Here is a 12,898-nt window from a genome sequence, read left to right on the forward strand (position 1 = left end):
CTATTTGTAGAGTAGAAAATCATGAAACTTAGATGGAAAACAAGGTTTGCTCCCTACCTTTGCTGATTTACTACACATATGCCCTTCGGTTGGTTTCTTACCCATAGATGTCATCATCTGTGGCATGTAAATGATAACTTTAGGGAGTTTTTGTGTAAACTACAGGAAATCATGTGCCAAGAACCAGGCAGAGTCTGTGACATTGGACTTGTACTTCCCCCACCTAGAACCTCTCTGCTCGGGTCTGAATCAGCCTCACTCTGGCCCTATCTTTACCTTAGGCTCTTGCTTGCTCCTCTGAGTGAGACTCCACTTTGCACACCAATCCTAAAAGCTGAGTCTAGCTTAATTTCCCCTGGCTGCACTTCCATTAGGCTACCACCTCTGGAGTCGAGGTCTTACGTTCCCTCTCCTTCTAAAAGCATTTTAGATAATGAAATTCAGCAATTCTACTACAATCTTTATGGCTTCAACTACTTCCTACTACTGTATCTTCTGTAAGTTTGCTGCTATTTGATTGAAGATCTGTTGACCACCGTTTGAATTGCTGCCTGAAATATTTTCCTGGCTGGACATTCTCCAAGTCAGTGGTTTACTACCATTTTCTCCACTGAAGATGCTTAAGAGAAAACATGGCTTCCTGTCTGTTGTTATGGACTGAATTGTGTTCCCCCCAAAATTCATATGTTGAAAGTTTAACCTCTGATGTGACTATATTTGTAGACAGGGCCTATAAGCAGGTCATAAAGGTTAAATGAGGTCATCAGGGTGGGCCTTAATCTGATAGGACTTGTGTCTTTGTAAGAAAAGGAAGAGACACTAGAGATCTCTCTCTGCCCTCATGAGTACAGAGGAGAGGCCTTGTGAGGACACAGTGAGAAGGTGGCCATCTACAAGCCGGGAAGAGAGACCTCACCAGAAACCAACTCTGACAGCACCTTGATCTTGGACTTCTATCATCAAGAACTAAGAGAAAATAAATGTCTGTTGTTTAAGCCAGCCAGTCGGTGGTATTTTGTTACGACAGTCATAACAGACTAATACATGCATAGTCTAGGTTTTTGGTTACTCTAATATTTTAACAAAACATAAGTATTTTTGCAGAGAAATAAAACAAATAGCTCTAAACTCAGTTCACAATAATTGCAACATTTCACAATTATAACTGATATTAATGTAGTGACATTTGCTCAGCCTGCGCTGTGATGGAGAGAAGATGCTTGTCCTCAGGCATCTTACAGCTCTACACTTTAAAGTGCCCCACTATTTACTATGGCTTGGAAATGTGAAATAGTTAAATATATTTGTGGAAATTGAGACATGTTATTGACAGGATTCACTGCAAGAATTTCTTCTTTTTTTTTGTGAGGGAGATCAGCCCTGAGCTAACATCCACGCTAATCCTCCTCTTTTTGCTGAGGAAGACTGGCTCTGAGCTAACATCCACTGCTAATCCTCCTCGTTTTTTTTTTCCCCCCCAAAGCCCCAGGAGATAGTTGTATGTCATAGTTGCACATCCTTCTAGTTGCTGTATGTGGGACGTGGCCTCAGCATGGCCGGACAAGCGGTGCGTCGGTGCGCGCCCGGGATCCCAACCCAGGCTGCCAGTAGCAAGCGCACGCACTTAACCGCTAAGCCACGGGGCCGGCCCTGCAAGAATTTCCTAAACATCGTTATTAATATATGTAACTTGTGAAATATTCTAGTTTTCATTTCCGTATGCAAACTTTATTTCTTGCATATAGTCAAATGAAAGTGGGCAGGTGTAGGTATTCCCATCTTGTCTGCCAATCAATCAATGAACCAATCAATTTGTGTTTATGCAATAACTACTGTGGGTCAACTCCAACTTCAATTGTTACAATGTCTCAAGATAAATATTTTTTTAATTAAAATGTACTTAGTACATACTTAAATTCCACAGTGTTTCCTATAAGAATGGCACAGCACATGATTTTTCAGAGTGCACCCATGTAGTCTCAGTTTCTGGTATGTCTATGATCTCCTTGTTTATATTTAAATGCATGCAAAAGATACAATTACAGAAAATGCATTTTCACTATAGATAATTTGTGTTTTTTATTAAATATAAAGAAACATTTGAGTAAATATTTCCGTTTCTGTTTCCCTGTCACTCGAGTTCTGCAATGAGACATCTTGCTAAAATTTTTTTCTTATAATATTTGGATACCACTAAATGAAAATGCTGGATGATTCCACTTTTGCCAACATTGTTTTGTAAACAATTCAGAAAATTTTCCTATAAAATTTACATGAAAATAGTCTATTTTTCTTCTTCTTTTTCTTTTTTGTGAGGAAGATCAGCCCTGAGCTAACGTCCATGCTAATCCTCCTGTTTTTTTGCTGAAGAAGACTAGCCTTGGGCTAACATCCGTGTCCATCTTCCTCCACTTTATATGGGACGCCGCCACAGCATGGCCTGACAAGCGGTGCATCAGTGCGCGCCTGGGATCCAAACCCGGGCCACCAGCAGTGGAGTGCACACATTTAACCGTTGCGCCACTCTGCCGGCCCCTCTATTTTTCTTCTTTATGTGTGTGTTATTCACGTTATAAACATTTTGGAAGGTATAACCAATAAAGTTTTGTTGTTGTTGTTTTTGCTGAGTAAGATTCGCCCTGAGCTAACATCTGTGCCAATCTTCCTCTATTTTGTATGTGAGTCGCTGTCACAGCATGGCTGCCGACTAGTGGTGTAGGTCTGCACCCAGGAACTGAACCTGGGCCGCCAAAGTGGAACGTGCCTAGCTCAACCACTAGGCCATAGGGCTGGCCCCCAATAAAGTATTTTTGAGAAAAATTAGAGATTGATAAAATATGCAAATGTTTATAAAAGGATATAATTCTACAAATGCAGGTATAGTAAAATTCATGTTTACTTTCTCTCCCCCTAAGTAGGGGTACCCTTCTGTATAAGTAGGGTCATTTCAAAATGTTTCAGGGATACTTTACTATCTTCACAGAGAAAAGAACAGAAACTAGATTTAAGTTTCAACTGATGGTTTTGGAAATAAGAGAGAAGGGATACAACGTCCTGTTGACTGAGCCAGTCTTGGGTAGTGACAGAGTCAAAGTGGTTCCAAAGGCACAAGTCCTGGATGTGTCTTCCTCGTGGCTCCACTTCTTCTTAGCCAGGGGACCCTGGGGAAGATACCTCAGTTTTGCAAGCTGCTTCCTCAAGTCTCATGTGGCATAATAATAGTATCTACTTCATAGAAATGAATAAGAATTAAAGGAAAACAATGCATAAAAACCACTGAGGAATATTTGACACCCTCATCATTAACTTGTTGTAGTCACTGACACTGCTGCTGTGGTTGTCACTGTTATTAAAAGCATTCTATCCCCAGCAGTAAGATCTCAGGTTTAAATGTGTCCTCAGTTAGGTCTAGAGCCTGGATCAGATGACACATAGATATCATCTTTCTCTGTCAGATTCTAGAAGATATTTGGAAACATTAAAAACAGTAAGCCCTGTTCCTAGGTGATTTTTTTCCTTTCTCAAGTTTTAGTAACAATGCCAATTCAGAGTAATTTCAAAGTAATGTAAGTAGGTTAGGGGCATACATTGTCAGCCTGGATCTGTGACAATATGTACAGTGTGATTCTCAAGGTGTTGAACCAACCTGGCCAATATCACTTAGGCCCTTCATGCCTGGTAAGCAGAATAACTACCTCAATTTTTCAAGGTGATTAAGCTAAGTAAGTAAAAACACTGTGATTCTTCATTTATCCACCTTCACTTAATCAGATAGAAAGGTCGTTTCTACAGACAAAGGAATCTAAGTGGTGTGACCTAATCCCTCTATTCTTTCTCTTTACCCTCCACCCTCACCACAGCCACTACCCCTTCTAGGAGAGTCAGATCTTTAATATAACACTAATTCAAAGACCCTCATTTCAGAGTTGCGAGGTTCCCATTCTTTCTTTTTAATTGAAAACGTTTAACAGCCTTTCTAGGAAATAAATGCTAGAGCACTAACCTCTGAATGCCATTTAATCACTTCTTTCAATCAATTTACATGTTTATTTATGCGAATTGCTGTACCTGGTAAGTGTTGAATTAAAAGGATTGGAGGGGAGGAAGACGCTATTAGGAAAAACCCAGAAAGTAGTGGTACCTGAAACATTTATGAACATCTATTGCAAACACTCTTGAAACCTGGTAAATTGCATTTTAATTATTTTGCAAATGTACTGAAATTAAAGAGCATTTGGAAAGCAGTCATCTAAAGTTGAGGAAGTATAAATTAATCACGTGGTTACATTGACTATTCAGAAATTCAGGGATCCTTAATGGAGCAATAATAATTTTCAAGCAACATTAGAACTTCTTGGCACATGCTCAGGCTGCTTGGAGCATATTTTCACACTGTGGAAATGTTTAGTCTACCCAGCAGCCTATTTCCCCCAATAGAAACAATGAAAATTCAAACACAATAAATCACTCCCAAGGTACAGAGATTCAAATGCCAAAAGTGCTTTGATTCACTTGGCTTCAGGGGTGGAATTTATAAATTGAAGAACTTTTAAATTTGTTAGAACATAGCACTCTGGAAATGAGAAAAGCAAAGCCAATTGGATTCCGGGATCTTATTTGTGTGTCACTCTGTATTACCCCGGGCAGTGAGTCACTGGCATAACCAATAGGGTCCCAAAATATGATGCATGAGGCAGAGTCATTTCACCTCTACAGCCAGCAGGAAGGCCTCAGAGCGGTTCAGACTCCGAAGGGATCTCAGAGGTGATCCCAGGACTGCCACCCCATTTTAAAAAGGGGGAAATGAATTTGAGAGATCAAGTGAACTAATTCTGGCTTTCCAACAGTTAATTCAAGAAGAAAACTCAGATTTCCTGATTCCCAGCCCAATTTCTGTTCCTCTCTGTCATTCAATAAAAAATATATGAAGATCATTTTGCACGTGCACACTTATTTTTCACCTCTAATTAATGAAGTGTTTGCCTGCATTTGCTTAATTCATGTTGCACTTTCTACTTTTCTTGTACTATCGAATCCTATAAACATTTTGCCTTTTTAAAGAATATTGTCAGAAGATCATTTAGTTTTCTCTTCTTTTTTCTTCATCTCTTCAATAAGTTGTTAAGGTAAATAAAGAATTAGTGCCATTGATATCTGGTTATTCAGCTGGGACTCCCCTCTTTGGAAATGCCAAGCTATGTATAGCTTCTAAGGTGTTAAAGCATTTGCAGAACATTCTGTGCTCTACTTAACAAATTACTCCTTTCTCAGGTGCTGTGGTTGCTACCATCAAACTTTTGAATCATGTTTATGGAAACTCAGGATGCTACAAAAAGTTACAGCCCCATAAACAAAGTTGTAGACTGAGAGAACTGACAGATAAGAAACGTTACTGGCATTACACATCCTTCACAGCACCTAAGATCTTCATGAAGGAAAAACTATGTATAACCCAAGTCTGTAGCTTGTCTTTTCATCCTCCTTGGGTGGGCTTTTTGCAGAGCAATAGTTTTTAATCTTGATGGGGTCAAATTTGTCAAGTTTTCCTTTTATGCAACATGCTTTTGGTGTCAGGTTGAGGAACTTTCGCCTAGCCTTAGATCCCAAAGATTTTCTCCTATTTTTTTTATGTCTTATAATGTTTTATGAATTTATTTTTGTATAAGGTGTGAGGGTTAGGTCACAGTTCATTTTCCAGTTGTTTTTTAAGTTACGTATAAAAATGCTATTGATTTTTACATTTTGATTTTGTATCCCACAATATTTTTATTTATTTTTCTTTATTACTATTAGTCCTAAGAGTTTGTCTGTAAAGTCTTTTAGATTTTCAAGATACACATCACATTATATGGAAAAAAAGGAGGGCCGGCCCAGTAGCACAGCGATTAAGTTCACGCGTTCTGCTTCGGTGGCTTGGGGTTTGCCGGTTCGGATCCTGGGCACGGACTTACTCACCGCTCATCAAGCCATGCTGAGGCGGCATCCCACATAGAAGAACTAGAAGGACCTACAACTAGGACATAAACTATGTGCTGGGGCTTTGGGGAGAAACAAGAAAAAGAGGAAGATTGGCAACAGATGTTAGCTCAGGGCCAATCTTCCTCAAAAAAGATAAAAAGAAAAAAGGTAGCTTTACCTCAACCTCATAATTCTTATACCTCTTCCTCTCTGTTTTCCTATTGCGTTTGCTAGAATCTTCAGCAGAATATTGAATAGAAGCAGAAATGGCAGGTGTCTGTTTTGGTTCTCACTTGAAGAGAGTTTCTGAAGCTTTATTATTAATGATAATAATGTAGGGCTTTTATAGATAAGGTAAAGAAATTCTCATTTACTAGTTTGTTAAGAACTTGTTCTGAATAGTTGTTGGATTTTATTGAATGTTTTTTCTGTACATATTGAAAAGATATATGGTTCTATCCCTTTGTTCAGCTAAGAGATTTTCCATGTTGATTCATTTTTGGCACTCAAGGACAAATCTCACTTGTTATTTTATATTATCTAGTTCATTGCTCAATTATATATAATTTTTAGGATACTGTTAAAACATTTAATAAAGGTCTGAGCGTTAAACTCTTCAATATCATCTGTTTGAAAATAACTTTCTTGGCTTAATCTCATAACACTGTTTAACTGGGTAAATTATTTTATCTAACTGTTATTTTCTTTCCCTAAGCCCATTAAAGAAATAGTTCCTTTATTTTCTCTTGTTTAATGCTACTAGTGAAAGACCTGAGGTCACAATAAGTCTGCTGCCATTACTCTGAGGGTATTTGTCCTTTCTTGCTGGTAGCTATTAAGATTCTATTTCCAAAATACGTGATAGGTCTTTTTATATACTTACTTGTTGATTTTATTTTTCTAGTTGTTTGTTTAATATTCTTTTAAATATTTTCTGATTCTTATATTTTAAATGAAAAATTCATTTTCATTTAAGCATTCTAGGCATACACATTTTTAAGTCTTCATCAGATTGTTCCACATAATTCTGGTCAGATGTCTGTGGTTCCTCAATCACCACTTTGTTTTTTCTGTTTCCTTTCTAGTCCATGGACGGTTTTGGTTTTTTTATAGTCCAGCTATGTGTTTGCTTTCTCTTTTCAGATTTTATCTAACTTTCCTATATACAAGAACCAAGAGAGTGTATCAAAATGGACTTTGTCAACTTGCCCAGAATACTCCCATTCTGCCTTTAGCCCACTCTGATCAGGCTTTCATCCTCCCAGGAAACTTCTCAGCAGTCACCAGTAAAATATCCATCCTGCCAAATCTAATGGTCAATTCTCAGTTTTCAGCTTGGCGGTGCTTGACACAAGTGATCATTTTCTCCTTGTTGATGCATTTTCTTCTCTTGTTTTTTAGGACAATCTACTCTCCTTATCCCTCTAACTTAATGACCTGAGCTCTCAATTTCCTTGGCTGGGTCTTCAACTTTCTCTTGAACTTTAATTGTCGGAGCATCACAGTGTTCCTCAGACATTTTTCCTTCTCTATCTATATAATTACCTCCTATGTGATCTCATTTAGTACCATGGATATGGATACATACAAACACACACAACGTACATTATAATATATAACATATAAATATTCACGATATAAATTATATAACATATTGTGTGTATATAAACACACATATGTACCATATTCTTGTTCAAAACCAACCAAGAGCTTTCCATCACACTTGAAATGAACCCAAACTACTTATCATGGCCTTAGGAGTCCTAACATACCTCACAACTATCATCGACACTATTCTCTCCATTACTCAATTCTTTCTGGCAGCGTTTGCCTTCTTATTATCCCTTGAAATGTACTCTGGACTTGGAATGGTCTTTTCCCAAATCTTTGCACAGCTCACTTTATCACATCATTCATTCTCTATTTAAGTATTACCCTTTCAGAGAGGCCTTCTATAACCACCCTAACTAAAATAATCTCCTGTCACTCTTAGTGTCCTTACTTTGTTTTCTTTTGTTTTTTTTTCCCAACTTCTTTGAAATTCTTTTTCTCAGCTTGATTGAGGTATAACTGACAAATAAAATTGTAAGATATTTAAAGTGTGCATCGTGATAATCTGATATACATACACATTGGGAAAGGATTCTTCACATCTAGTTAATTAACATACCCATCACTATATATATATATATATATATAGTGAGAACATTCAAGTTTTACTCTCTTAGCAAATTTCAATTATATAATACAGTGTTATCAACTATAGTCACCATGTTATGTGTTAGATCTTCAGACCATAATAATTTTGCTTTCCTTTTTAAAGCATCAATAATTACCCGATATTTTAATGTTTATTGTTGACTTGTACTTGTCTATCTCACCTACTAGAATGCAAGTTTCCTGAGGGTAGGCATTTGATTTCTCTTATTTACCATTGTTTCCCAAGTATCTAGAAGAGTGCCTAGTACCCAAGAGGCACTCTACAGATATTTTTGGAATTAATAAATTATTGCATTTCGCCAATGATCAGGAACCTTATTAGACCAATCAGCTAACAGCTTCTATACTAAAGAAGTAGTATATAGAATATTTTTACATCTAGTAACCAGAATCATGGAGAGAAAAACATTTTTCAACTTTTCCATTAAACCTCCTTTACCTGCTCTAGAATAAGAACACAACAACCAATGATATAGAAAATGTTGGCACTGAAGACATGCTATACAATAGCACCAATATCGCCCTCTGATCCCTGTTTACCTGTGCATTTTGGATTTTCAGCTCCACTATTCTCAATGGCTAGATGTGTGTGGTGTTTAAATTCTTACATTTAAATTCCTTCTAAATAAATGATCTTGTCCTCTTTTGAGAATTATGCCTAGTAGAGCCTAAAATACTAATCTTCTGAATTATTTGTTGCAATAGTAATATCATTCCATTGTAGGCTCTTTTGACATGTCTTAATATAATCTAAATTTAAAATTACTTGTGATATTCGAAACAAGAGACTAATAAATGCTGTAATTCTTGATAACTAAGAAGGCATTAGAAACATCAGCTCTGAAATTCTGTAGACAATCTAGAAAGCTAGCCTTCCTTCCATACTGCTCAAAATTGTAGTGAGGGTATGAAGGATTCTCTTTTAGTTGAACGTTCCAGGAGGCCAACTTCACTGTGTGTAGAGAGGGTTCCTATTTGGAATGCCAAGCCTATAAATAGATCCATGAGGCCCCATAGATGTGATCTGACAGCCACTCAACACTATTGAGCATTATATGCCACAATCTGAGGAAAGAATATGTTAAGCCTGTGGCAGAGAGTTAGTTATGCATTTTACCATTTATCCTTCTGAAAACTGCAGCATAACTAATAAAGTGGGAAAAAATATCCCCATAAATTATAAACATTGACCTTGTAGAGAGAGACTAGAATCCTCAAATTTCATGTCAGCAGGGACATATGCAATTGTTCTGGGTTGAATAGCATCCTCGAAAAATTCACTTCAACCTGGAACCCATAAATGTGACCTTATTTGGAAACAAGGTCTTTGCAAATGTAATCAAGTTGAGAGCGTAATGGGTTAGAGTGGGCCCTAGTCTAATGACTGACGTCCCAATAAGAAGAGGGAAATTTGGACATGGACACAGAGAGGGAAGACAGCCACGTGGAGATGACGGCAGAGATGGAAATTATGCAGCCACAAGCCAAGGAATGCCAAGGATTGCTGGCAACCACCAAAAGCTAAAAGCAGTTAGGTAGGATCCTTCCCAGATCCATTGAAGGGAGCATAGCCATGTCAACACCTTCATTTTGGACTTGTAGCCTCCAAAGCTGTCAGAAAATAAATTTCTGTTTTTTAAGTTATCCTGTTTGTAGCAATTTGTTATAGCAACTAAGATAAACCAAACCTCTATGACAATAGGTGAGGAAAAATGGGGAGTGTGGGAGGGATCAAGTAGTGGCAAATCTCAGAAACAAACAGCAAATATTCAACTTCAGAAAGAGATGATCTTACATAAGTGGCAACCCCTTGTGAAGGACTGAGATCAAACGGAAAGCTATCACTGCAAGGCAGCAAAGAAAGAAAGCATAGGAAATGGCTAGAGAAAATGAAGGGAGATAGATCTCAGAAATTTTCTCTTTATAAAAGGCAAGTGTTCTATTCCCTGGTAGCAAGGACAGCAAATCCACCAGTGGTGTGCAGAGCTACTGGTAAAAACGTTCTTGAACTCGTAGGTTCTGAGAGGCAAATAAATTAGGATTACACAGAAAGACAGTGTTTTAAAGAAATGGTCCATCAGGTTAGCACTGAAGAGGGAGTCATTAAGCAGAGAAACATGGAAATATTCAACTCTTCTAAGGAACATTCTTCTAATAGCTGGTAGGGGAAAATCTAATTTATACAAAAAGAATATATACAATCAAAAGGAATATTCAAGATCACAAATCAAATATACAAAACTACCATAAGAGTAAAAAATGTGGGAAAAAGTAGCACAAATTCTTTGCTGGTTAAAAAGATCCTTGGGGCCTGGCCCCATGGCTTAGTGGTTAAGCTTGGTGTGCTCTGCTTCGGTGGCCCGGGTTCGCAAGTTTGTCACTTGTCAGCCATGCTATGGTGGCGACCCACAGACAAAATAGAAGAAGATTGGCATAGATATTAGCTCGTGGTGAACCTTCATCAGCAAAGAAAAAAAAAACAAAAAACAAAAAACAAACCCTCTTATTGGAAAAATGTTTCTACAGAGCACACAAAAATTGTACCAAACATTCCATCCATATGAAGTACATACAGCTATGAAAGAAGAAGGATAAGCAAGAGAGACAACTGTACTGACTGCCAGACAAAAGGAGAGGAGAAGAAACTGGGAAAAATCAGAAAAAAATAAGAGAAGAAATTCTAAGGAGCCACTGAAAGACAAGACACAAGAAGAAACAGAGTAAGAAACATAGAGGATATAAATGTAAAAACTAAACAAATGAAGCAGAAAGAAATGCATAAAAAGCAATAAAAATATAACAAGACAGACCAAAAATAATCCAACATAACCATAATTTAAATATCTGAAAAGAACATAAGAAAAATAGAAAAAAAATACTTAAAGATAAATTCAAGGGATTAATCCAGGAATAAAAGATCCAGGAATAAAGGATGCTTAAAATCAATTACTGTAATAATCCATATTAATAGAATAAAGAACAAAATCCATATGATCTTCTCAATAGATTCAGGGGAATCACTTGAAAAAAACCTAACAAATGATAGAAATATCCAACAAATTAGGAATAGAAATTGTGATGGTTTCATGATATAAAATATCCAACAAATTAAGAATAAAAGTTGTGATGGTTAATTTTATGTCAAGTTGGCTGAGCCACAAGATACTCAGATATTTGATTAAACATTATTTATGAATGTTTCTGTATGAGGCGAACATTTCGATCAGCTGACTGAGTAAAGCATGTTGCCTTCTCCAATGTGGCCTCATCTAATCTGTTGCTGAAGGCCTGAATAGAATAAAAGGCTGAGTAAGAAAGAATTCTTTCTCTCTGCCTATCTGCAAGCTGGAACATCAATTTTCTCCTGGCTTTGGACTTGGGCTCAGGCTGGAACTTATAACATTGACTCTCCTAGTTTCAAGTCTTTTGACTTGGATTGGAACTAAACTGTCGTCTGTCCTGGGAATCCAGCTATTGGTTCTGTTTATCTGGAGAACCCAGATTAATACAGAAAGCAACTTCTTCAACTTGACACAGAGCATATACAAAAAGCCCATATCTAGAATCATTGAGGAGGAAGTCAAGATGGCAGCATAGGCAGACTCTGAACTCACCTCCTCCCGCGGACACAGCCAATTTACAACTACTCGTGGAAAAATTACCCCTGAGACAGAACTGAAAACTGGATAAGAGGAACTCCTGCAACAACGGACAATCCTAATTGAGGTGGAAGAGGCAGAAACTCCCTTCTGGAGAGAAAAACGCCGCCTTCACAAGCCGGCAGCTTCATGGCTGCCCGAGAGCAGCCCACAGGTACGCAGCCTCCCTGGAGAAGTGGGGCCCTGAGCCGGGGAGTGCCCCGGCTGCAGGCATTTTGTGGACCCAGCACAATCCAGACGAGTGGCATAATATCTGACTTTACCTGCTACTAAAACATTGGGGAGTAACCCCAGAAAAGCTGGTTCGCAAAGAAATTAAAACTGGCTCCTAAAGGGCCCACGCACAAACTCACCGGTTTCAGAAAGCAACCTAAAATCACCAGAAAGAAAGGTGCACAGTGCTGTGGTGAAAAGAGACTCACCTAATACGCCCTGAGTGCATCTCAGTGAGGGGTGAGACCTCTCCAGGGACTGGGACATTGGCGGCAGCCATTGTTGTGGCCTGCTGTGGGCGGGCTGACACAGACGCCATTGGAGTGCTCCCTGGGGCCTGCTAGCCCAGGGTCTGCCCCACCCGCTAGAGCACCAATGTAATCCAGCTCAGCCAGGGCAGGCAGCCCACCCTAGAGTCTGGCCCCACCCAACAACAAGCCCTCAGGCAACTTGTGGGCCTGCATAGATTGGTGACTGGATTCTCTGCAGCCTGGCAACTGAGCCGACTTGAGCGGGGCAGGGTGTGAACAAGGAGCGGGTGGAGAGTGTGGGGTGGTGGCGGAGTGTGTGGGGCTCCCACCGTGGAGAGACTGGGTCCGCTTGGGGAGGTCGGGGCGCTCACACGGGGCAGGACTGCGTTGACTGTGTGTGTGGACCTGTGGGCTGCAGGGCTTGTCAGCTGCAGAAGACTTGTGCTTCTCAAAGACCCACATAGTGGGTTTGCCCCACCTTCCAAAGCCTGAAACAATTGGGTGCTCCTGTGCCTGAGGCCAGCCCCACCCAGCTGCAATCCTCAGAGAGCTGACAAGAGACCTAAAGGCTGGAGGCTTATAGCAATTGTAAGGCCC

The sequence above is a fragment of the Diceros bicornis genome, chromosome 22 (genome assembly GCF_020826845.1).
Source record: "Diceros bicornis minor isolate mBicDic1 chromosome 22, mDicBic1.mat.cur, whole genome shotgun sequence".
NCBI lineage: Eukaryota > Metazoa > Chordata > Mammalia > Perissodactyla > Rhinocerotidae > Diceros > Diceros bicornis.